Here is a 24,162-nt window from a genome sequence, read left to right on the forward strand (position 1 = left end):
ACAGATATTAGAGCCTCACGTCTGTTGTGGGTAAAGTCTTGGAGGGGATTATAAGAGACAAGATTTATAATCATCTAGATAGGAATAATATGATCAGGGATAGTCAGCATGGCTTTGTGAAGGGTAGGTCATGCCTCACAAACCTTATCGAGTTCTTTGAGAAGGTGACTGAACAGGTAGATGAGGGTAGAGCAGTTGATGTGGTGTATATGGATTTCAGCAAAGCGTTTGGTAAGGTTCCCCACGGTAGGCTATTGCAGAAAATACGGAGGCTGGGGGTTGAGGGTGATTTAGAGATGTGGATCAGAAATTGGCTAGCTGAAAGAAGCCAGAGGGTGGTGGTTGATGGGAAATGTTCAGAATGGAGTTCAGTTACAAGTGGAGTACCACAAGGATCTGTTCTGGGGCCGTTGCTGTTTGTCATTTTTATCAATGACCTAGAGGAAGGCGCAGAAGGGTGGGTGAGTAAATTTGCAGACGATACTAAAGTCGGTTGTGTTGTCGATAGTGTGGAAGTATGTAGCAGGTTACAGAGGGATATAGATAAGCTGCAGAGCTGGGCTGAGAGGTGGCAAATGGAGTTTAATGTAGAGAAGTGTGAGGTGATTCACTTTGGAAGGAATAACAGGAATGCAGAATATTTGGCTAATGGAAAAGTTCTTGAAAGTGTGGATGAGCAGAGGGATCTAGGTGTCCATGTACATAGATCCCTGAAAGTTGCCACCCAGGTTGATAGGGTTGTGAAGAAGGCCCATGGAGTGTTGGCCTTTATTGGTAGAGGGATTGAGTTCCGGAGTCAGGAGGTCATGTTGCAGCTGTACAGAACTCTGGTACGGCCGCATTTGGAGTATTGCGTACAGTTCTGGTCACCGCATTATAGGAAGGACGTGGAGGCTTTGGAGCGGGTGCAGAGGAGATTTACCAGGATGTTGCCTGGTATGGAGGGAAAATCTTATGAGGAAAGGCTGATGGACTTGAGGTTGTTTTCATTGGAGAGAAGAAGGTTAAGAGGAGACTTAATAGAGGCATACAAAATGACCAGGGGGCTGGATAGGGTGGACAGTGAGCGCCTTCTCCCGCGGATGGAAATGGCTGGCACGAGGGGACATAGCTTTAAACTGAGGGGTAATAGATATAGGACAGAGGTCAGAGGTAGGTTCTTTACGCAAAGAGTAGTGAGGCCGTGGAATGCCCTACCTGCTACAGTAGTGAACTCGCCAACATTGAGGGCATTTAAAAGTTTATTGGATAAACATATGGATGATAATGGCATAGTGTAGGTTAGATGGCTTTTGTTTCGGTGCAACATTGTGGGCTGAAGGGCCTGTACTGCGCTGTATCGTTCTATGTTCTATGTTCTAGAGAATGGGGGTAAAGGTTAGCTGCTCAGCGGAGCTGAAGGTGGGAAGTAGTGATCAGCGCACGGACCACTAAAGGTTCATGATTTCTATCAAAGGTTTAGACATTTCAGAATTTATGGATGGCACCAAGTGTGGAAAGTTAGCCAACATATTACAAGGGAACATCGATAAACCTGCTGAATGGGCATCTGATTGGTAAATAATTTTCAACGCAGGTAAGTGTGAGGGATTATTTAGCCAAGAAATAAAGGAGTTGACATATTACTTGGAAAATAAGAATCTAAGTGGAGCACAGGAGCAAAAGGAATCTGTGGGTCTAACTATACTAAAAGCTGTGACAGAGGTTAATAAGTTTATAACAAAATCAAACTAGGATTTATTTCTAGATTTCTGGAATTGCAAAGTAGGAAGGTTGTGCTAAACGATCAGCGGGATTCTCTGCCGGAGGGATTCTCCGTTGCCCTTGGCAGCACACCCATGTCCACGGGTTTCCCGGTGGAGAAGGGTGGCACAGTGGGAAATCCCACTGGCAGCTGGCGGAACGGAGAATCCCACCTCTGGTGAAGGGAGCGCATCCCAGGAAAACGCGGCTGCGGACCGGAGAATCTCGCCCCGTTTGTATCGAAGCGTAGTTAGGCCACACTCGGAGTATTGTGCACAGCTCCGGCTGCCGTATCATAAAAGAAAGACAGCAAGGCACTGGAGAGGGTGCGGGGAATATGTGGAGGACTGTGATAGTCGAGCTGGGAGTTTATATCTATTGCGAAAGGATCACCAGGCAGATTCCCTTTCTCCTTGAACAGGGAAGGTTGGGGAGTGACCTAACTGAGGTCTTTAAAATGATGAAAGCAGTTGATTGAGTCGACAGAGAGAGCGGGCAGGATTTTCCGATCCCAGGTGTCGTCCAGTCCCGCCGGCGATCGTCCAGTCCTGCTGGAGAGCGTCCAGTCCCGCAGGAGATCGTTTGGTCCCACCGGGGATCGCCCAGTCCCGCTGCGGATCGTCCAGTCCCGCCGGGGATCGTCCAGTCCCGCGGGGGATCGTCCATTACTGCCAGGGATCGTCCAGTCCCACCGGGGATCGTCCAGTCCTGCCGGGGATCGTCCAGTCCCGCCAGGGATCGTCCAGTCCCGCCGGGGATCGTCCAGTTCCACAGGAGATCGTCCAGTCCCACCGGGGATCATCCAGTCCCGCAGGAGATCGTCCAGTCATGCCGGGGATCGTCCAGTCCTGCCGAGGAGCGTCCAGTCCCGCCGGGGATCGTCCAGTCCCACAGGAGATCGTTCAGTCCCGCCGGGATCATCCAATCCAACAGATCGTCCAATCCCACCGGGGATCATCCAGTCCCACTGGAGATCGTCCAGTCATGCCGGGGATCGTCCAGTCCCGCCGGGGATCATCCAGTTCTGCCGGGGATTGTCCAGTCCCGCCAGGGATCATTCAGTCCCGCCGGGGATCAGCAGTCCCGCCAGGGATCGTCCAGTCCCGCGGGGGATCGTCCAGTACTGCCAGGGATCGTCCACTCCCGCCAGGGATCGTCCTGTCCCACCGGGGATCATCCAGTCCCGCCAGGGATCGTCCAGTCCAGCCGGGGATTGTCCAGTCCCGCCAGGGATCGTCCAGTCCCGCCGGGGATCGTCCAGTCCCACAGGAGATCGTCCAGTCCCACCGGGGATCATCCAGTCCCGCAGGAGATCGTCCAGTCATGCCGGGGATCGTCCAGTCCCGCCGGGGATTGTTCAGTCCCGCCGGGGATCATCCAGTCATGCCGAGGATCATCCAGTCCCGCCGGGGATCATCCAGTCCCACAGGAGATCGTCCAGTCATGCCGGGGATCGTCCAGTCCCACCGGGGATCATCCAGTCCCACAGGAGATCGTCCAGTCCCGCCGGGGATTGTTCAGTCCCGCCGGGGATCATCCAGTTCTGCCGGGGATCGTCCAGTCCCTCCAGGGATCATTCAGTCCCGCCGGGGATCACCAGTCCCGCCGGGGATCGTCCAGTCCCGCGGGGGATCGTCCAGTACTGCCAGGGATCGTCCAGTCCCACCGGGGATCATCCAGTCCCGCCAGGGTTCGTCAAGTCCCGCCGGGGATCATCAAGTCCCGCCAGGGGTCGTCCAGTCCTGCCGGGAATCGTCCAGTCCCGCCGGGGTTCGTCAAGTCCCGCCGGGGATCGTCAAGTCCCGCCGGGGGTCGTCCAGTCCTGCCGGGGATCGTCCAGTCCCACCAGGGATCGTCCAGTCCTGCCGGGGATCGTCCAGTCCCACAGGAGATCATCCAGTCCCGTCCGGGGATCGTCCAGTCCCACCAGGGATTGTCCAGTCCCACAGGAGATCGTCCAGTCCCACCGGGGATCGTCCAGTCCCACCGGCGATCGTCAAGTCCCGCCGGGGATCGTCCAGTCCCGCCAGGGATCGTCCAGTCCTGCCGGGGATTGTCCAGTCCCGCCAGGGATCATCCAGTCCCGCCGGGTATCGTCCAGTCCCACAGGAGATCATCCAGTCCCACCGGAGATTGTCCAGTCATGCCGGGGATCGTCCAGTCCCGCCGGGGATCGTTCAGTCCCGCCGGGGATCATCCAGTCCCGCCGGGGATCATCCAGTTCTGCCAGAGATTGTCCAGTCCCACAGGAGATTGTCCAGTCCCGCCGTGGATCGTCCAGTCCCGCCGGGGATCGTCAAGTCCCGCCGGGGATCGTCCAGTCCTGCCGGGGATCATTCAGTCCCGCCGGGGATCAGCAGTCCCGCCAGGGATCGTCCAGTCCCGCGGGGGATCGTCCAGTACTGCCAGGGATCGTCCACTCCCGCCAGGGATCGTCCTGTCCCACCGGGGATCATCCAGTCCCGCCAGGGATCGTCAAGTCCCGCCGGGGATCGTCAAGTCCCGCCGGGGATCGTCCAGTCCGGCCAGGGATCGTCCAGTCCTGCCGGGGATCGTCCAGTCCCACAGGAGATCGTCCAGTCCCACCGGGGATCATCCAGTCCCACCGGCGATCATCAAGTCCCGCCGGGGATCATCCAGTCCCGCCAGGGATCGTCCAGTCCAGCCGGGGATTGTCCAGTCCCGCCAGGGATCGGCCAGTCACGCCGGGGATCGTCCAGTCCCACAGGAGATCGTCCAGTCCCACCGGGGATCATCCAGTCCCGCAGGAGATCGTCCAGTCATGCCGGGGATCGTCCAGTCCCGCCGGGGATTGTTCAGTCCCGCCGGGGATCATCCAGTCATGCCGAGGATCATCCAGTCCCGCCGGGGATCATCCAGTCCCACAGGAGATCGTCCAGTCATGCCGGGGATCGTCCAGTCCCACCGGGGATCATCCAGTCCCACAGGAGATCGTCCAGTCATGCCGGGGATCGTCCAGTCCCGCCGGGGATTGTTCAGTCCCGCCGGGGATCATCCAGTTCTGCCGGGGATCGTCCAGTCCCTCCAGGGGTCATTCAGTCCCGCCGGGGATCACCAGTCCCGCCGGGGATCGTCCAGTCCCGCGGGGGATCGTCCAGTACTGCCAGGGATCGTCCAGTCCCACCGGGGATCATCCAGTCCCGCCAGGGTTCGTCAAGTCCCGCCGGGGATCGTCAAGTCCCGCCGGGGGTCGTCCAGTCCTGCCGGGAATCGTCCAGTCCCGCCGGGGTTCGTCAAGTCCCGCCGGGGATCGTCAAGTCCAGCCGGGGGTCGTCCAGTCCTGCCGGGGATCGTCCAGTCCCACCAGGGATCGTCCAGTCCTGCCGGGCATTGTCCAGTCCCACAGGAGATCATCCAGTCCCGTCCGGGGATCGTCCAGTCCCACCAGGGATCGTCCAGTCCCACAGGAGATCGTCCAGTCCCACCGGGGATCGTCCAGTCCCACCGGCGATCGTCAAGTCCCGCCGGGGATCGCCCAGTCCTCCAGGGATCGTCCAGTCCTGCCGGGGATTGTCCAGTCCCGCCAGGGATCATCCAGTCCCGCCGGGTATCGTCCAGTCCCACAGGAGATCATCCAGTCCCACCGGAGATCGTCCAGTCATGCCGGGGATCGTCCAGTCCCGCCGGGGATCGTTCAGTCCCGCCGGGGATCATCCAGTCCCGCCGGGTATCATCCAGTTCTGCCAGAGATCGTCCAGTCCCACAGGAGATTGTCCAGTCCCGCCGTGGATCATCCAGTCCCGCCGGGGATCGTCAAGTCCCGCCGGGGATCGTCCAGTCCTGCCGGGGATCGTCCAGTCCCGCCGGAGATCGTCCAGTCCAGCTGGGGATAAGGGGCTGTTTAGCACAGGGCTAAATCGCTGGCTTTGAAGGCAGGCCAGCAGCACAGTTCGATTCCCGTAACAGCCTCCCCGAACAGGCACCGGAATGTGGCGACTAGGGGCTTTTCACAGTAATTTCATTTGAAGCCTACTTGTGACAATAAGCAATTTTAATTTTTTAATTTTTAATTTTCCAGTCCCACGGGAGATCGTCCAGTCATACCGGGGATCGTCCAGTCCCGCCAGGGATCGTCCAGTCCTGCCGGGGATTGCCCAGTCCCGCCAGGGATCGTCCAGTCCCGTCGGGGATCGTCCAGTCCCACAGGAGATCATCCAGTCTACCGGGGATCGTCCATTCATGCCGGGGATCGTCCAGTCCCGCCGGGGATCGTTCAGTCCCGCCGGGATCATCCAGTCCCACAGGAAATCGTCCAGTTATGCCGGGGATCGTCCAGTCCCGTCAGGGATCGTCCAGTCCTGCCGGGGATTGTCCAGTCCCGCCAGGGATCGTCCAGTCCCGCCGGGGATCGTTCAGTCCCGCCGGGGACCATCCAGTCCCGCCGGGGATCGTCCAGTTCCGCCAGAGATCGTCCAGTCCCACAGGAGATTGTCCAGTCCCGCCGTGGATCGTCCAGTCCCGCCGTGGATCATCAGGTCCTGCCGGGGATCGTCCAGTCCCGCCGGCGATCGTCCAGTCCCGCCTGGGATAATCCAGTCCCGCCGTGCATCATCCAGTCCCACCGGCGATCGGCCAGTCCCGCCAGGGATCGTCCAGTCCGGCAGAGATCGTCCAGTCCCGCCGGCGATCGTCCAGTCCCGCCTGTGATCGTCCAGTCCTGGCAGAGATCGTCCAGTCCTGCTGGGGATCATCCAGTCCCGCCGGGGATCATCCAGTCCCGCCGGAGATCGTCCAGTCCAGCTGGGGACAAGGGGCTGTTTAGCATAGGGCTAAATCGCTGGCTTTGAAGGCAGGCCAGCAGCACGGTTCGATTCCCGTAACAGCCTCCCCGAACAGGCGCCGGAATGTGGCGACTAGGGGCTTTTCACAGTAACCTAATTTGAAGCCTATTTGTGACAATAAGCAATTTTAATTTTTTTATTTTTCACTTTCCAGTCCCACAGGAGATTGTCCAGTCATGCCGGGGATTGTCCAGTCCCGCCGGGGATCGTTCAGTCCCACCGGGGATCATCCAGTCCCGCCGGAGATCATCCAGTCCCGCCGGAGATCGTCCAGTCCCGCCGGGTTCGTCCAGTCCCACAGGAGATCGTCCAGTCCTGCCATAGATCGTCCAGTCCCACCGGGGATCGTCCAGTCCCACCAAGGATCGTCCAGTCCCGCAGGAGATCGTCCAGTACACCGGGGATCGTCCAGTCAGGCCTGCGGGAAATTCCGTCATGGACGGAATATCACGGCCGACTGCTTCCATTTGTGAGGAAGAGCAAAGAAGTAGAGGCCCATGGATATGAGATAGTCACCTCGATATCCAAAGAAAGAATTCAGAATGAAAAAAAAGCTTCTTTACCCAGAGTGGTGAGACTGTGAAATCTGCTGTCGCAATGAGTGATGAAGGCCGGTCGTATAGATGCAGGGGTGGGGAGGGCTGTTCGATACTATACGAGGAGAATGGGATAGAGGTTGATAGTATACAGTCCGTAGAAAGAGAACAAAGAAAGAACAAAGAACAATACGGCACAGGAACAGGCCCTTCGGCCCTCCAAGCCTGTGCCGACCATGTGTCCTATCTAGACCAACCGCCTGTATCGTTCTACACCCCGTCTGTTCATGTGTCTATCCAGACAAGTCTTAAAGGTTGCTGCCTCCACCACCTCACTTGGCCGTGTATTCCAGGCCACCACCACCCACTGTGTAAAAAAACTTTCCCCGCACATCCCCACTGAACCTTTCCCCCCTCACCTTGAACTTGTGCCCCCTTGTAATTGTCATTTCCGCCCTGGGAAAAAGCCTCCAACTGTTCACCCTACCTATACCCCTCATAATTTAAAAACGTCTATCAGGTCACCCTCAGCCTCCGTCTCTCTAGGGAGTTTATTCAATCTCTCCTCCTAGCTAATACCTTCCATACCAGGCTACATCCTGGTAGACAAAAGTACACAGTAGACAAAAAGAATAATCAACAGAGTACATTGTCATGTGAGAGTACCTTTAAGAAATGGGTGTTTAAGAAGTGTACCTTTAGGAAATGGAGCTGCTCATGTTACTGCAGTGATGTCAGAGTGTGGGTGGAGCTGAGCTCTGGTTCTGCTTTTTAGTTTCAGTTTGAGAAAAAGCTTGGGTGTGTCTGTGTTTTTCAGTGAGGTGCATCTGAAGTCTGCCATCCAAAGACTATCTATGGATCATTTGGTGAACCCAGAATTATAAATGTTTTCAGTATTGAATGTAAACCCTGATGTGCTCCTGTTTGGAGGTTTGTTAAGTCTTTTGGGTGTAAAAGAACAGCATACAGGTTATTTAGTGTGGTATTCTTTGGGGGGTGTATTTGATTTACTGGCTGCTAAGATATTCACTGTTTGTTTTAAAAAGGTTAACTTGAGTTCATAGAATAAACATTGTTTTGTTTTAAAAAATACTCGGCCATTTCTGCTGTACCACACCTGTAGAATGGGCCGTGTGCTCCCAATACCACAATCTATTAAAAGATGTGGGTCAGGTGAACTCCATGATACACTTTGGGGTTCTCTAAACCCTGGCCCATAACAACATAGACAAACAGTGATTGGTTACAGTGCGTAACAAGGGGTCAAACGAAGCAAATACATGAGCAAGAGCAGCATAGGGCGTAGTGAATAGTGTTCTTACAGGGAACAGATCAGTCCGAGGGGGAGTCGGTGAGGAGTCTAGTAGCTGTGGGGAAGAAGCTGTTCCTATGTCTGGATGTGCGGGTCTTCAGACTTCTGTATCTTCTGCCTGATGGAAGGATCTGGAAGAAGGCAATGCCTGGGTGGGAGGGGTCTCTGACAATGCTGTCTGCCTTCCTGAGGCAGCGGGAGGTGTATACAGAATCAATGTGAGGGTGGCAAGCTTGTGTGATGCGTTGGGCTGAGTTCACCACACTCTGCAGTTTCTTGAGATCTTGGACCGAGCAGTTGCCATACCAGGCTGTGATGCAGCCGGATAGGATGCTCTCTATGGCACATCTGTAGAGGTTTGTGAGAGTCGATGCAGACATGCCGAATTTCTTTAGCTTCCGTAGGAATTAGAGACGTTGTTGGGCTTTCTTGACTGTTGCGTCAACGTGAGTGGACCAGGACAGACTGTTGGTGATGGTGACCCCCCCAGGAACGTAAAGCTATCGACCATCTCCACTTCGGAGCCATTGATGTAGACGGGCGGAGGGGGGGGGGGGGGCGGTCATGCTACGCTTCCTGAAGTTGATGATCAGTTACTTTGTTTTGCTGACATTTAGAGAAAGGACTGGGGAAGGCTTGAACACTAGCATGTACTGGTTAAGGTACATGACCCAGTTCTATATTGTAGATTTAGTGCAATGGAGGACTGAATGGAACTGGATGTGTGAAAGGACCTAGAGTTGGGAGGGGGAAATGGAGTGATCCCGTGGGGTGGAGGGTTGAAGGCCACAGCGATAGGGTGCACCGAGGACTCGAGGGAAATGAATAGAAGATGTGAGTTTTAAGAGGAAAAAGGGAATGTTCAGTCGATGTCCATCCTTCCCGACCGGCAGGACACAGGTTCAGCAAGCAATTCCGTCAGAACTCGTCATAACGCCAACGGCGATCGCTTCTCGGCCTTTTGGCTAAGATGAGCGTGAGATCAGGTGTTGTGCCTGGATCTGGTATGTCTCTCTTGTGGAGACCATGAATTTAATTCAATTTGAATTGGTTTCTGGAACAGGCAAGGAACTGGATTTGGGGTTAGGATTTGGATTTGGGATTTGGAATTTGGATTTGGATTTGGATTTGGATTTGGATTTGGATTTGGATTTGGATTTGGATTTGGGGCACGCCCCTGTCCACACTCTGAGCTCTGGCTCAGAAAAAGTTTTTTAAAAAAGCAACTCCAGCGGCAGACTCGGGGGATGCCCTGAGACGTGGCGGGAACGATCGTCCGCACTTTTCCCGTTCAGGATCGAGTTGGCCCGCTGGACATTCGGCCCGACATCAATGGAAGCCCAGTTGATATCTAGGAAGCTCCAGAGAGCAAGTGGATGCCTTTACCCCATTCCCAAACAACCTTTCCCACAGGACAGGATGACTTGGTGAGGAAATATCATTACCTTGATGGAAGATTAAAGGAAGATGGGAGAACATTGGATTAACGCACGTTTCCCCCCATTAGGTGAAGACCATTTGAGCCATTGGGTTACATCGAGGGAATATCTGAGGAAGGCCAGGTGACTTTGGAGCAATTCCCACATCTGTCCACCAGATATGGTACGAGGAAACCCCCAACGTTGTTTTTATTATTTCTCGGGTATGAGTGTCGCTGGCAATGTCTCCCATCTCTAAATGCTCACCACCACCCCGTTCTTGAGGGCAATTCGGGATGGGCAAGCAATGCTGCCCTTTCCAGCAAACTCCGAGAAAAAAAACCACAGGGGTTTTCCTCACACTCACGTGGACCTGGTGTTGGCTAATGGGTTAATACGGAGAGACAGCTTCCCCTGGTTGCAGAGTCCAGGATGAGGCTTAAGGTTAAGGGAGCGGCCATTTTAATCTGAGAGACGGAATATCTTCTCTCCTGAGTCACTGGAATTTTTACTCCACTTGTGTAAGCTTAAGCGTTGAGCGTTGGACCACCCTTAGGGACAAGAAAGAATCAAACGATATGGGGGAGTCGAGATAAAAGATTGAATAGTGCAACAGTGGTTAGCACTGCTGCCTCACAGCTCCAGGGACCCGGGTTCGACCCTGGCCACTCTGTGCGGAATCTGCACGTTCTCCCCGTGTCTGCGTGGGGTTTCCTCCAGGTGCTCCGGTTTCCTCCCACAGTCCAAAGATGTGTGGGTTAGGTGGATTGGCCATGATAAAAATTGTCCCTTAGTGTCCAACGTTGTTCAGGTTAGGTGGGGTTACAGGGATAGGGCGGGAGGGGAGCGGGCCTAGGTAGGGTTACTCTTTAAGAGGGCCAGGGCAGATTCGATGAACCGAATGGCCTCTTTCTTCACTGTAGGAATTCTATAGTTTTATGAAAGGACTATATGGTCGACTGTATCTGATGCTGTTCTATGATTGATTGGTATAAATATGCAACAAAGCCACTATTGCCAAATCATGTGATTACTCGGATGGTAGATGGTGGAATTTATAGAACTTGGCCTTTATTCATTTGTGCAGCGACATGAGATCCCTGTGCAGGGGTCCCAGGATGACAGTCTGGGAGGTGGGCAAGCTGGAGAAAGAGGGGAGCCACGTCAGGACGGGATATGAGCCTAACTAAGGCGGGCAGCAAATTCAAATGATTAAAGAACCCATTAAGGGTGATTCGTCCACCCCCCAGCCTTCTTGCCAGTGTCATGGAGGTGGACACCCTGCAGACATCTGTCATAATATCCACGCATGTATATAATGAGATGCAGACAGGCAGTGATTGACATACAGGATGACCAGTCAGCACACAGCACAGTGCAGCCAATCACCAGACAGGACACCACCACTATAAAGCCCGAGGGCACTAGGTTTCCCGCTCTCTCGGGACCCAGCTACTGACACAGTCAGAGTCCACGAGCTAGCACAGTGCAAACACCATGCGGTAGCCAGTAAGTCTGTTCAGGCTACTACAAGGTCTCCAGTCAGTTCAGTATAGTGTCGACCCACAGCTGAATATGTATATCAGTTCTATCGTTGAATAAAACAGTGTTGGATCTTCTCCAGTGTTAGACGCCTGTTTCTAGCTTCCCTGCATCGAGTGCTGTCCACATCGCACCGACCGGCCTAACACATCAACATCTTTGGAGCGGGAGTATCCAATGCCCCAACGAGGGGGACATGGGCAGGGTTGGCCACCCCAGGGCCCCAGTGCTAGACCCCTCTGTGTTTGAATCCTTTAGTTGCTGCTTGTTAGCTACCTCTGGCTCTCTAATCTGCCTCAGTGGCTCCTGCCTGTCCCAGTGGGTCTGTCGAGGTTCCTGAGCTGCAGAACTGCGTCCCATCCGCTGTCCTCAATACGCCGCGGGGCCCCAGATGGGGGCCCCAAAGCCCACAGGAACGTTCGCCAGTGGAATGAGGGCCTGGTTAGAATGGGAAGCTCGGTCAGTCTCAACCCAGAGGCTGGTGAACTTGTCCGTAAAGCCATAATCACCGGGGATCGGGAGCACTCTCCCCTAGGAGGCAGAAGTTCAAGTCCCAATCCGGCAGGCAATGTAAGCCAACACTTCCGTGCAGTACTGAGGGAGTGCTGCTCTGTCAGAGGTGCAGTCTTTTCCATGAGAAATGACACTTTCTCAAGAGGCCATGCGCCATTTTGAAGCAGAACGGGGGGGGGGGGGGGGGGGCGCGGGGAGTTCTCCCTGGAGTTCTGACCCATATCAATCCCTCAACCACCATCTCTGTAGCAGGTTATCTGCCCATTAGTTCACAACTTGTTTCAAAGGCACATTTCTTTGGCTGTGAAGCGCTTTGGGACGGAGGTTGTGAAAGGCGCCACGCAAATTCAACTCGTTCTCTCTCCCGGCTCAGCAGTTCCCCCCTCGAGAGGTCTTCAGGGTGTCTGGTGTGGGGGGCGGAGTGGGGTCAGGGTGCTGGGCTTCTGAAGGTGACGTTAAACCTGGTCTAAGCTCGCATTTCAGGGGACTCCGTGATTGAGGACGGGGGGGGTTGCCGCGGGCGACGGGAAAGGGTTAAGGCCGCTTCCCCTTCACAGCATCCCCCCGCCGGTAAATAATCTTCAGTCAGGTTTCTGCAGAGGCCACACTGCGCGCACACCAGATACGGCAAGGCCATGAAAGCCTGCGCACCTCCTTCAAACGATCAATACTAATCTAAATGGAAATGAAGAGGGCATCTCCTGAGAGATGTGAAGCAGCGGAGAGTGTGGATGGGGGCCGGGGAGGGGGGGGTGTTGTGGGGGTCACAGCCTCAACACAACACGCAGGCTCTGCAGTAATGGCTTTAAGCGAGGCGGAGAGTGAGAGAGAGGGAGAGGAGCAGGCTGTTAGTGTGCACAGATCGGCTGCTCAGTCAGAATTCAAACAGTTTCAATCATCTGCAGCACTGGAGGCGTTAGGCCGGAGCCTGCTGACCTGCACTCTTCAGTGTTCCGGCTCGGTTTCCCACACTCCATTAGGCCAGCCACACAGAGCCCTGATTTCCACACACCGACCCAGGAGCTGGGGTAGGCCGCTCGAGGCCCTCGAGGCCTGCTCCAACATCCAACAAGAGCATGGCTGACCTTCGCACCGGCACAACCCCGTCTTTCCAACCCGACAGCACAGTCTTACCTCTCTCACTCTCTCAGCAGGTTGTCTGAAAGGTTAAACGCAGGCGGGGCAATGGAAATCTATCTTTAAACATAAAAGTTCCAGAGTTCAGGTGCAGGTCGGCCATTGGATGGCCAAACGAGGAGCTGGCGAAAGGAGCGAGGGTGGTTAGAAGACATCGACTCAATGGGCTGAATGGTCTCCTATATCGATATGATTCCATTACTGTTCAGTTGGCTCTCAGACCAGGAAAGCTGATAAGGGGTGAAAAGCATCCCAGTGCTGGATCCTGAAGTGGAGAGTACCAGTGGCCAGGGGGCTGGAACATGGAGATGCTCAGATATGAGGAACCCGGGGATAGGGAGATCCGGAGACTGTGGGACCTGGGGACAGGGGAACCCATGGATGGCGGGACTGTAGAAGTCAACTGTTTCCTGACACACCTAATAGGTAGAGGATAATTATTGAGGATAAATATTAAGCCCCAGTTTTACCCATTTTAAATTAAGGATTTCAGCACTCTCAAAACATAACAGTTTCATAGAAGCAGCATAATTCACTTACTAGATTAAAACAGACAGTTTAACTGATTTAATGAATACATTCTTCAAGTCAGTGTCCAAGGACAGAGAGGGACCCATAGCAACAGCATTGCCAGACAAGATAACATGAAGGCTCTATTGTTATAATAGCTAAGCCAGCAGAGAACCAGTTTTTGCTGGCCTTGACAAAGCACGATATCGCATTCTTAAACATACACAAGTATGCAAATATGAAACAATTAGAAGTAATGTTGCATATTAAAGATGGACGGCTTGCCGTCAAATCAGATGTGTTTGAGTCTAACCCAAACTAATTAGGATTATATTGGGGTGTGATTAGATGGTTGAAGACAGATATGAAACAGTATAGCTGTAAGTTTCGTTCGGCCATTTTTAGTTGGTGGTGTTGGTTTGAAGCTGAAATTAGCTGGATTTCTCTCTCTCTTTTTCTTGAATCATCTATACTTTGATCATAACTATTCACTGTCTCCCTGTATTCATATTTCATTTCCAGACTTTGACTTTTAAAGTTATTGCGAGCTGTTTGCCTAAGCAAAGAAGATAATTTCTGAGATTCTTTGAAAGCTTCAAATTGTCTACGAATTGCCTTTTTAAATGACTTTCAAATTGTAATCAGTAGAAGACAAATAAACTATTCTTATTTGCATCTGAGAAGTTTTAACTTAAATTTCTACTGAGTTCCAGTAATCGCAAAATTCTGCTGGTAACCGAATGGTTAAATCCTTCAGGGACCCAGGGACGGTGGGACCCAGGGACGGTGGGACCCAGGGACATAGATTACATAGATTACATAGAACATACAGTGCAGAAGGAGGCCATTCGGCCCATCGAGTCTGCACCGACCCACATTAATCCCTCACTTCCACCTTATCCCCGCAACCCAATAACCCCTCCCAACCCTTATGGACACTACGGGTAATTTAGCATGGCCAATCCACCTAACCTGCACGTCTTTGGACTGTGGGAGGAAACCGGAGCACCCGGAGGAAACCCACGCGGACACGGGGAGAACGTGCAAACTCCGCACAGACAGTGACCCAGCGGGGAATCGAACCTGGGACCCTGGCGCTGTGAAGCCACAGCGCTAATCACTTGTGCTACCGTGCTGCCCACGGTGGGATTTGGGACGGGGGACCCAGGGATAGTGGGACCCAGGGATGGTGGGACCCAGGGATGGTGGGACCTGGGGACAGGGAGATTCAGGAATGGTCAAGCCAAGAGACAGGGGCCCCAGAGGTGGTGGGATGTGGGGATGGTGGGAACCGGGGACAGTGGGAGCCAGCAACAGGGGGATCTGGGGATGGTGGGACCCGGGGGAAGGCGATATCCGGGCTCAGGGAGACCTAGGGAATGTGGGACCTAGGGACAATGGGACCCGGGGACAGTGGGATCCGGGGACAGGAGAATCCAGGGATGATGGGACCCAAGGACAGTGGGACCCAGTGAGATTGTGGAGTGTGGGAGTGGGGGGTGGTCAGGAGATATAGTCCGGTGGGTTCCGGAATGGTGGAATCCGGGAATGATGGGATCTGGGGTGGGTTGAGACCCGGGGACGCTGGGACCTGGATGATGTCAATCATCTTGAGTGTTGGAGCTGCGCTCATCCAGGCCGAGTGTGGAATATTCCAGCACACTCCTGACTTGTGTCTTGTAGATGGTGCACATGCTTTGGGGAGTCAGGACGTGAGTTACTCGCTCATGATTCCTAACGTCTGACCTGCCCTGGTAGCCACAGTATATATACGGCTAGTCTAATTCAGTTTCTAGTCAGTGGTAACCCCCAGGATGTTGATAGTGAGAGATTCAATGACGATATTGCCACTGCCAAATCTGAATGTTGCCCAGGCCTTGCTGCACTTGGACATGGACTGCCTCAGTATCAGAGAAGTCGCGAATGGTGCTGAACATTGTGAAATTATCAGCGAGCACCCCCACTTCTGACCCTATGATGGAAGGGAGATCATTGATGAAGCAGCTGAAGATGGTTGGGCCGAGGACACTACCCTGCGGAACTCCTGCAGTGATGTCCTGGAGCTGAGATGATTGACCTCCAATGATCATAACCGTCTTCTTCAGCATCTGTGGAGAGAGGAGGGAGCTGACGTTTCGAGTCTCTGTGACTGAGAATAATTAATAGCTGTTTCAAAGAGCTGGAACCAATTTTGGCGAGGGGAGGGGTGCAAAATGTGTGCGTGGAATGTAGGGGGTTGGGAAAGTGAGGAGGGAGTAGAGGAGGTATGTCAGAAAGGGGAGAGCTGCAGGGACATCATAGAATCATAGAATTTACAGTGCAGAAGGAGGCCATTCGGCCCATCGAGTCTGCACCGGCCCTTGGAAAGAGCACCCCACTCAAGCACACACCTCCACCACCACCTTCCCTTAACCTAGTAACCCCCAATTAACCTTTTTGGGCACTAAGGGGCAATTTATCAAGGCCAATCCACCTAAACCACACATCCTTAGGACTGTGGGAGGAAACCGGAGCACCCGGAGGAAACCCACGCAGACACGGGGAGGACGTGCAGACTCCGCCCAGACAGTGACCCAAGCCGGGAATCGAACCCGGGACCCTGGAGCTGTGAAGCAACTGTGCTAACCACTGTGCCGCCCCATCATTCAGCAAATCTTCAGGTGAGTTTTCTCATGAAGACAGAATCTTCCTGCTCAAGGCTGATTAGCTGTTACACCCCCCCCCCCCCCCCCCCCCCCGCCCCGGAATAAAACAAGTGAATGGCAGCTTGCTCTTTATTTTCACATTCCCGCTGTTGACAGCCTGAAGTTACAGGAGGGCCCTGTCTCTGGAGGGATCCCCAGCCCCGGCTGCAGTCGAGATAACAGTCCTCAGATCCTGACGCCTGTCAGAGGATCCACACATCACTCACACGGAGAACAAAGTGCTTCATTCCCCGGCACCTCCACACAGATCAACACAGCCCGTGCAGTGATCCAGGTTTATGGCAAAATTAAATTCTGTCGGTAGCCATTGGCTTGTTGGAGGTGGGGGGAGGGCTGATCATTTCCAGCTCAATCCTTGAATGAGTCAAGGCAGTGGCCAGTCGGTGATACAGGGCCAGCTGAATAGCAGGATTGCGGGAGACAGGTTTAGATTGACTAAAGGTGACCATGGACCAGCGAAGGGGTCACGCGGACCGATTGGGCCAACGAGACGGTTCGGACAGGCGGCGCAGAGTGCCCCGGATCAATTGGGCGTGACAGCTGTCGGACTGGGTCTAAAGGGCTCCGGCAGATTGATTACAGGACACTGTGTCAAGCAAACTGTGTAAGGCACACTGCATTCGGCGATGTCAGACTATGTCAGGCAGAGTGGCATTATATCGAAGACGGTGTCAGGTGGACTGTGGAAGACAGGCTATGTCAAACTGCATCGAGAGGGGCTTAGTGGACGGGCTGTGTCAGTTTGGTTGTCTAATTGATCTGCGTTGGGATTGTCCAAGGCAGAACCTGACATCAAATTGGATTAATAAATTTCCCTCACAAACCCTGGAGCAGATTCTACCTTTAACTCTATCCGTTCCATGGTAGGGAGGGTCTCAAAGGAACGAGTGTGCTTCTAGTTATCTCGGATTTGGTGCTGACCTCTGTCTGACCTCAGACTCCTAACAACACAAATTCCTGGTGGTCTGATGGTGCCCTATGGTCTTCCCTCCTCTCCCAACCCATGGCCCCTTCCCCAAACACATGATCCCTTCTCCCAACCCATAGTCCTTTCTCCCAACCCATAGTCCTTTCTCCCAACCCATAGTCCTTTCTCCAAACCCATAGTCCTTTCTCCCAACCCATAGTCCTCCCAACCCATAGTCCTTTCTCCCAACCCATAGTCCTCCCAACCCATAGTCCTTTCTGCCAACCCATAGTCCCTTCTCCCAACCCATAGTCCCTTCTCCCAACCCATAGTCCCTTCTCCCAACCCATAGTCCCTTCTCCCAACCCATAGTCCTTTCTCCCAACCCATAGTCCTTTCTCCCAACCCATGATCTCCTCGTGCAAACCATGGTCCTTTTCCCCAACCCATTGTCCACCTCCCAACCCATGAGCCCTTCTTCCAACCCATGATCCCTCCTCCCAATCCATGGTTCCTACTCCCAATGCAAGGTCTCCTCCCAACCATGGTCCCCCTCCCGGTCCATGGTCCCCCTCCCAGGCCATGGTCCCTCCTCCCAACTGAGTTAAACCACGCCCGAGACCATACTAGGGGTCACTGTTGCAAATTTAAGATGGAGATGAGGAGAAATGTTTTCTCTCGGATGTTTGCGAGTCTCCGGAACTCTGAAAGGCAGGGGAAGCAGAATCTTTGAATATTTTTCAGACAGAAGTGGATAGATTCTGATTAACGAAGGGAGAGAAAGGTTATCGTGGGTAGGCAGGAATGTGGAGTTGAGGTTACAATTAGATCAGCCACGATGAGGTTGGCACAGTGGCACAGTGGTGAGCACGGCTGCCTCACAGCACAGGCGACCTGCGAGCGACATGGGTTCAATTCTGACCTCGGGTGATTGTCTGTGTGGGGTTTACACGTTCCCCCCGTGTGTGCGTGGGTTTCCTCCCACAGTCCTAAGATGTGCAGGTTAAATTAGTGTCCAAAGGTTAGGTGGGGTTATGTGGTTACGAGGATATGGGGCGGGGTATTAGGCCTAGGTAGGGTGCCCTTTCGGAGGGTTGGTGTAGACTCAATGGGCAGAAAGGCCTCCTACTACATTATAGGGATCCTATGATCTCATTGAATGGCGGGGCTAGTCTGAGGGGCCGAGTGGCCTACCCCTGTTTCTAATTCATGTGTTTGAAGGACCCATCCTGGGATGATTATACAAGAGAGACAAAGAGAGAGAAGGAAGGATTGACAGAGATTAATTGAGGGAGAGATAGACATAGATACAAATATACGAGCAACAGCAGTCCATTTAAATTATCCCACGCAATTATACGACCAGTTGTGTCGCACAGATGTATTTGAGGAAGAATTTCTTCTCCCAAAGAGTGGTGAATCTTTAGAATTATTTATCTGGGGGCACGGTAGTACAGTGGTTAGCACTGCTGCTTCACAGCGCCAGGGCCCCGGGTTCACCCTGGTAAACCACCACACTCAAAAATGCCTGACCCCCGAGGAGAAGCAGAAAACCAGTATGAGCTTTGGGGTAACCATCTGGGACATTCGATTCCCGGCTTGGGTCACTGTCTGTGCGGGGTCTGCACGTTCTCCCCGTGTGTGCGTGGGTTTCCTCCGGGTGCTCCGGTTTCCTCCCACAGTCCAAAGATGTGCGGGTTAGGTGGATTGGTCGTGATAAATTGCCCTTAGTGTCCAAAAAATGTTAAGTGGGGGTTACTGGGTTACGGGGATGGGGTTGATACGTGGGCTTCGGAAGGGTGCTCTTTCCAAGGGCTGGTGCAGACTCAATGGGCCGAATGGCCTCCTTCTGCACTGTAAATTCTATGATTCTATGATATGATTCTAACGTTCACTAAGTCCACTTTGTTGCTGTATTTCCGTAACTCTTAACTCCCCCACTGATTAAAAACCCATCGATCTCGGCCTTGAAAATGTTCAAGGACTCGGCCTCCACAGGTTCCTGGGACAAAAATAATCTTTACTGTCACAAGTAGGCTTACATTAACACTGCAATGAAGTTACTGTGAAAAGCCCCTAGTCGCCACACTCCGGCGCCTGTTCGGGTACACTGAGGGAGAATTCAGAATGTCCAATTCACCTAACAGCACGTCTTTCAGGACTTGTGGGAGGAAACCGGAGCACCCGGAGGAAACCCACACAGACACGGGGAGGACGTGCAGACTCCGCACAGACAGTGACCCAAGCCGGGAATCGAACCCGGGACCCTGGCGCTGTGAAGCAGCAGTGCTAACCACTGTGCTACCGTGCCGCCCAGATAAATAATTCTAAAGATTCACCACTCTTTGGGAGAAGAAATTCTTCCTCAAATACATCTTAAATGAGCCCCCCCTTATTCTGCGACTGTGCCCTCTGGTGGCTCCCGTGATTGGAAACATCCCCCCAACATTTACCCTGTCTGAACCCCTGAGAATGTGATATGGTTTTCACGAATGGACAGGGAGGGGGAAAGATAGACACAAGCGGAGAGGGATTGAGAGAGAGAGAGAGAGGCACAGGCAGACGGATAGGGGAACCAGGTGGTTTCACAGGGAACAAGCACCCAATTGACACACTGGTCCAGATATTATGGTGAATTGAAGCTGGCAAAAGGTTTAGCTTAAGGCGGTGCCAATTCCTGTCCGAGGATCAGCGAGTGGAACCCGTCCCAATATTGTGCAGCCTCTACACCCGCGTCCTTTTTCTCACGTTTAATTTTAGCGTACATGACAGAAAACACTGGCTTTAATGATTCTGTCAGCAACGACCTAGAGATGAGTAGAGTTTAATTATAGCAGCCATGCAGCACTGACAGTGTGTCACTGCTGATGGCTCCTGTGAATTAGCAATGGAAAAGGACAAAGAAGAGGTGACAGATATCGAACCTCGAATGAAAATTCCCATCACTAACACACTGCTCTCACTAATGGACAATCCAGATCCACACAGTCAGGGCTCTGGGACGGAGGCAAAGCAACATGGCGGCGAGGGGGGGGTTTGGGGGGGGTGGGGGGTGGTGGGGGGGGGGGGGGGGGTGGGGGGGGGGGAGTTGGGGGGGTGGGGGGGGGAGTTGGGGGGGGTGGGGGTGGGGGGGGGGAGTTGGGGGGGTGGGGGGGGAGTTGGTGGGGGGGGTGGGGGGGTGGGGGGGTTGGGGGGGGTGGGGGGGAGTTGGTGGGGGGGGGGGTTGGTGGTGGGGGTGGGGGGGGAGTTTGGGGGGGGTGGGGGTGGGGGTTGGGTAGAGTGGGAGGGGGGTTGGGGGTGGGGGGGAGGCGGAGTCCTTGAGATACAATTGCCAAACCGGTTTCCTGAAAGCTCAGTGTTTTTCTCCCTGTTATGTCAGGGGGAGGGGCGATTGTGTGATATATATTTTAAAATCTTCTATCAGCTCCCCCCCACCCTCCTGGGAAATGTTCCCATTAAATACTCCTCTGGCCACATTTATGATAAGTGCTTCCTATGTAAACGTGTCACACGGCGGTTGCCTTGTCCAGGGAGAGACACAGCAGCACCGCCACTGGCGGGAGAGTGTCATTGCAGTGTGATAAATGTACATTGAAAGAACTTTGCCTGGAATTACATAGGATTTGCAGCACAAAATCAGGCCATTCGGCCCACCGGATCGGTGTTGGCGCTTATGCTCCATTAAGGTCACCTCACATTCTATTTCACCGTACCCTATCAGCATATCGTCTGTCCCTGTCTCTCTCCTTGTTTATCTAGAAAATAGGTAGGAGACCATTCAGTCCTTCGATTCTGCTCCTCCATTCGATATGATCATGGCCGATCATCGAGTTCAATACCCTGATCCCACCTTCCCCCCATATCCTTTGATCCTTGTAGCCCCAAGAGCTGTATCTAATTCCTTCTTGAAATTACTCAACGTTTTGGCCTCAACTACTTTCTGTGGTAGCGAATTCCACAGATTCCCCGCTCTCTGGGTGAAGAAATTTCTCCTCACCTCAGTCCTAAAAGGTTTACCCCTGACCCTCAAACTATGACCCCTAGTTCGGACTCCCCCCACCATCGGGAACATTCTTTCTGAATCTACCCTGTCCAATCCTGTTAGAGGTGTATAAGTTTCAAATCTCACCACTCTCTGGATAATGATGTTTCTCCAAGAATTTCTAACTTCATTTGTAAGCAACTGTCTCAATTTATGGTCCCATCCGTCTCGTCTTGATCATCAACAAAGTGATGGAAGGGGACATCAATGGCACAATCCATCAGTACTTATTCAAAGCAACTATAGTCAGAATGTGTGCCAAAGCCCCCATGGTTATTGTTGAACCTTTGTTACAATCCCCCAGTATTTCCTGGTTCATACTGTGTCCTACTGTGGAACTATTATTCGGGGACCTATTGATTACTCCCTCAAGGGACTTCTTTCCCTTGCTATTTTCTTATTTCTACCCACACTGATTCCATGACTTGATCCCCAGCGCCAATATCATTTCTCACTACTGCACTGATTCCTTCCTTTACTAACACCGCTCCATCACCTCCTTGTCCTTTCTGTCCATCCTTCCGAAACACTGAATACCCTTGGGTGTTGAACTCCCAGACCTGGTCTCCTTGTAACCATGTCTCAGTAATCGCCCCCAAATTACCCCCTTTGCCTCTATTTATGCTGTTAACTCATTAACGTTATTCCAAATGCACATTCCGATACAAGACCTTTACGTTTGTCCTATTATTAACTTTCCCAACTCTTGTACCATTCCCTGGTGTAATATGACGTTTGAACGCTCTGTCACTTCCTTTTACTGTCTGGTAACAATTAGCCTCATCATTAACCTACCTTCTCCTTGCACTTTGATTTTTTAAATGTCCATGCAACCAAACTATTTAGTTTAAAGCCCTATCTACAGCCCTAGTTATTTGATTTAAAAGGACTCCGGTACCAGCTTGATTTAAGTGGAGCCCATCCCCACTGAACAGCTCCCTCCTTCCCCAGTACTGGTGCCAATGTCCCATGAACTCAAACCCATTTCTCCCTGTGGTGAACCACTGTATTATTATATTGTACTTCCTGTTCTTACTGTTTGTTACATGTCTGGGTTTGTCCCTGCTGGCTCCGCCCCTCGGGCTCAAGTATAGAGGTGGCTGACCTCCAGCCCTGCCCTCATTCTGGGACCGGCTGCCCGCAGGTGTCTTTTAGCTGATTAAAGTCACAGTTTACTCTTCCGACTCTCGTCTGTCGTCATTGATGGTACATCAATTTAATCAGCTAAAATTTTAAGATGGATCCATCGCTCAAGCGTGATCGCCTAGAGCTGGACCCCCAAGCAGCCAGATACGGTAAGGCGCTGCTCCCTCCCAATTTTACCTGCGACCCAGAAATTCTCCCTGGCTTTTGAATCACATTCCGTGGAAGTCCGTGGATACTGTGTCGCGACCCTTACAGTACGGGGCGTCGAGTACAAAAGTTTCAAGCTCTACGTCCTCCCCCAACTCTGCGCTGCCCTACTACTAGGTCTAGATTTCCAATGCCACCTCAAAAGTCTTACCTTGGAGTTCGATGGACCCCTGTCCCCTCTCACCGTCTGTAGCCTCTCGACCCTTAAGGTCGCCCCACCCCTGCTCTTTTCTAACCTCACCCCGGACTGTAAGCCCGTCGCCACTAGGAGCAGACGATACAGTGCTCGGGACAGGGCCTTTATCAGGTCGGAGGTCCAGCGACTCCTGCGAGAGGGGATCATTGAGGCCAGTACCAGCCCCTGGAGAGCCCAAGTGGTGGTCGTCAAGACTGGGGAGAAGCACCGGATGGTCATCGACTACAGTCAGACCATCAACCGGTACACGCAGCTCGATGCGTGCCCCCTCCCCCGCATATCTGATATGGTCAATCAGATTCGAGAGGTTGATCATGAAGCGCATCACCTCCATACTCCCAGAACGCCTTGATCCATTGCAATTCGCATACCGCTGCAACCGGTCCACATCAGACACCATTTCCCTGGCCCTACACTCATCCCTAGAGCATCTCGAAAACAAGGACTCCTACATTCGACTCCTATTTATTGACTACAGCTCCGCCTTCAACACCATAATTCCAGCCAAGCTCATATCAAAGCTCCAAAACCTAGGACTTGGCTCCTCACTCTGCAACTGGATCCTCGATTTTCTGACCAACAGACCACAATCAGTAAGAATGAACAACAACACCTCCTCCACAATAGTCCACAACACCGGGGCCCCGCAAGGCTGCGTACTTAGCCCCCTACTCTACTCCCTGTACACAAACGACTGCGTGGCAAAACTTGGTTCCAACTCCCTCTACAAGTTTGCTGACGATACGACCATAGTGGGCCGGATCTTGAATAACGACGAGTCCGAATACAGGAGGGAGATAGAGAACCTAGTGGCGTGGTGTTAGGACAACAATCTCTCCCTCAATGCCAGCAAAACTAAAGAGCTGGTCATTGACTTCAGGAAGCAAAGTACTGTACACACCCCTGTCAGCATCAACAGGGCCGAGGTGGAGATGGTTAGCAGTTTCAAATTCCTAGGGGTGCACAGATCCAAAAATCTGTCCTGGTCCACCCACGTCAACGCTACCACCAAGAAAGCACAACAGCGCCTATACTTCCTCAGGAAACTAAGGAAATTTGGCATGTCCACATTAACCCTTACCAACTTTTACAGATGCACCATAGAAAGCATCCTATCGGGCTGCATCACAGCCTGGTATGGCAACTGCTCGGCCCAGGACCGCAAGAAACTTCAGAGAGTCGTGAACACCGCCCAGTCCATCACACGAACCTGCCTCCCATCCATTGACTCCATCTACACCTCCCGCTGCCTGGGGAAAATGGGCAGCATAATCAAAGATCCCTCCCACCCGGCTTACTCACTCTTCCAACTTCTTCCATCGGGCAGGAGATACAGAAGTCTGAGAACACGCACGACCAGACACAAAAACAGCTTCTTCCCCACTGTCACAAGACTCCTAAATGACCCTCTTATGGACTGACCTCATTAACACTACACCTTGTATG

The sequence above is a fragment of the Scyliorhinus torazame genome, chromosome 27 (assembly GCF_047496885.1).
Source record: "Scyliorhinus torazame isolate Kashiwa2021f chromosome 27, sScyTor2.1, whole genome shotgun sequence".
NCBI classification, from domain to species: Eukaryota; Metazoa; Chordata; class Chondrichthyes; order Carcharhiniformes; family Scyliorhinidae; genus Scyliorhinus; species Scyliorhinus torazame.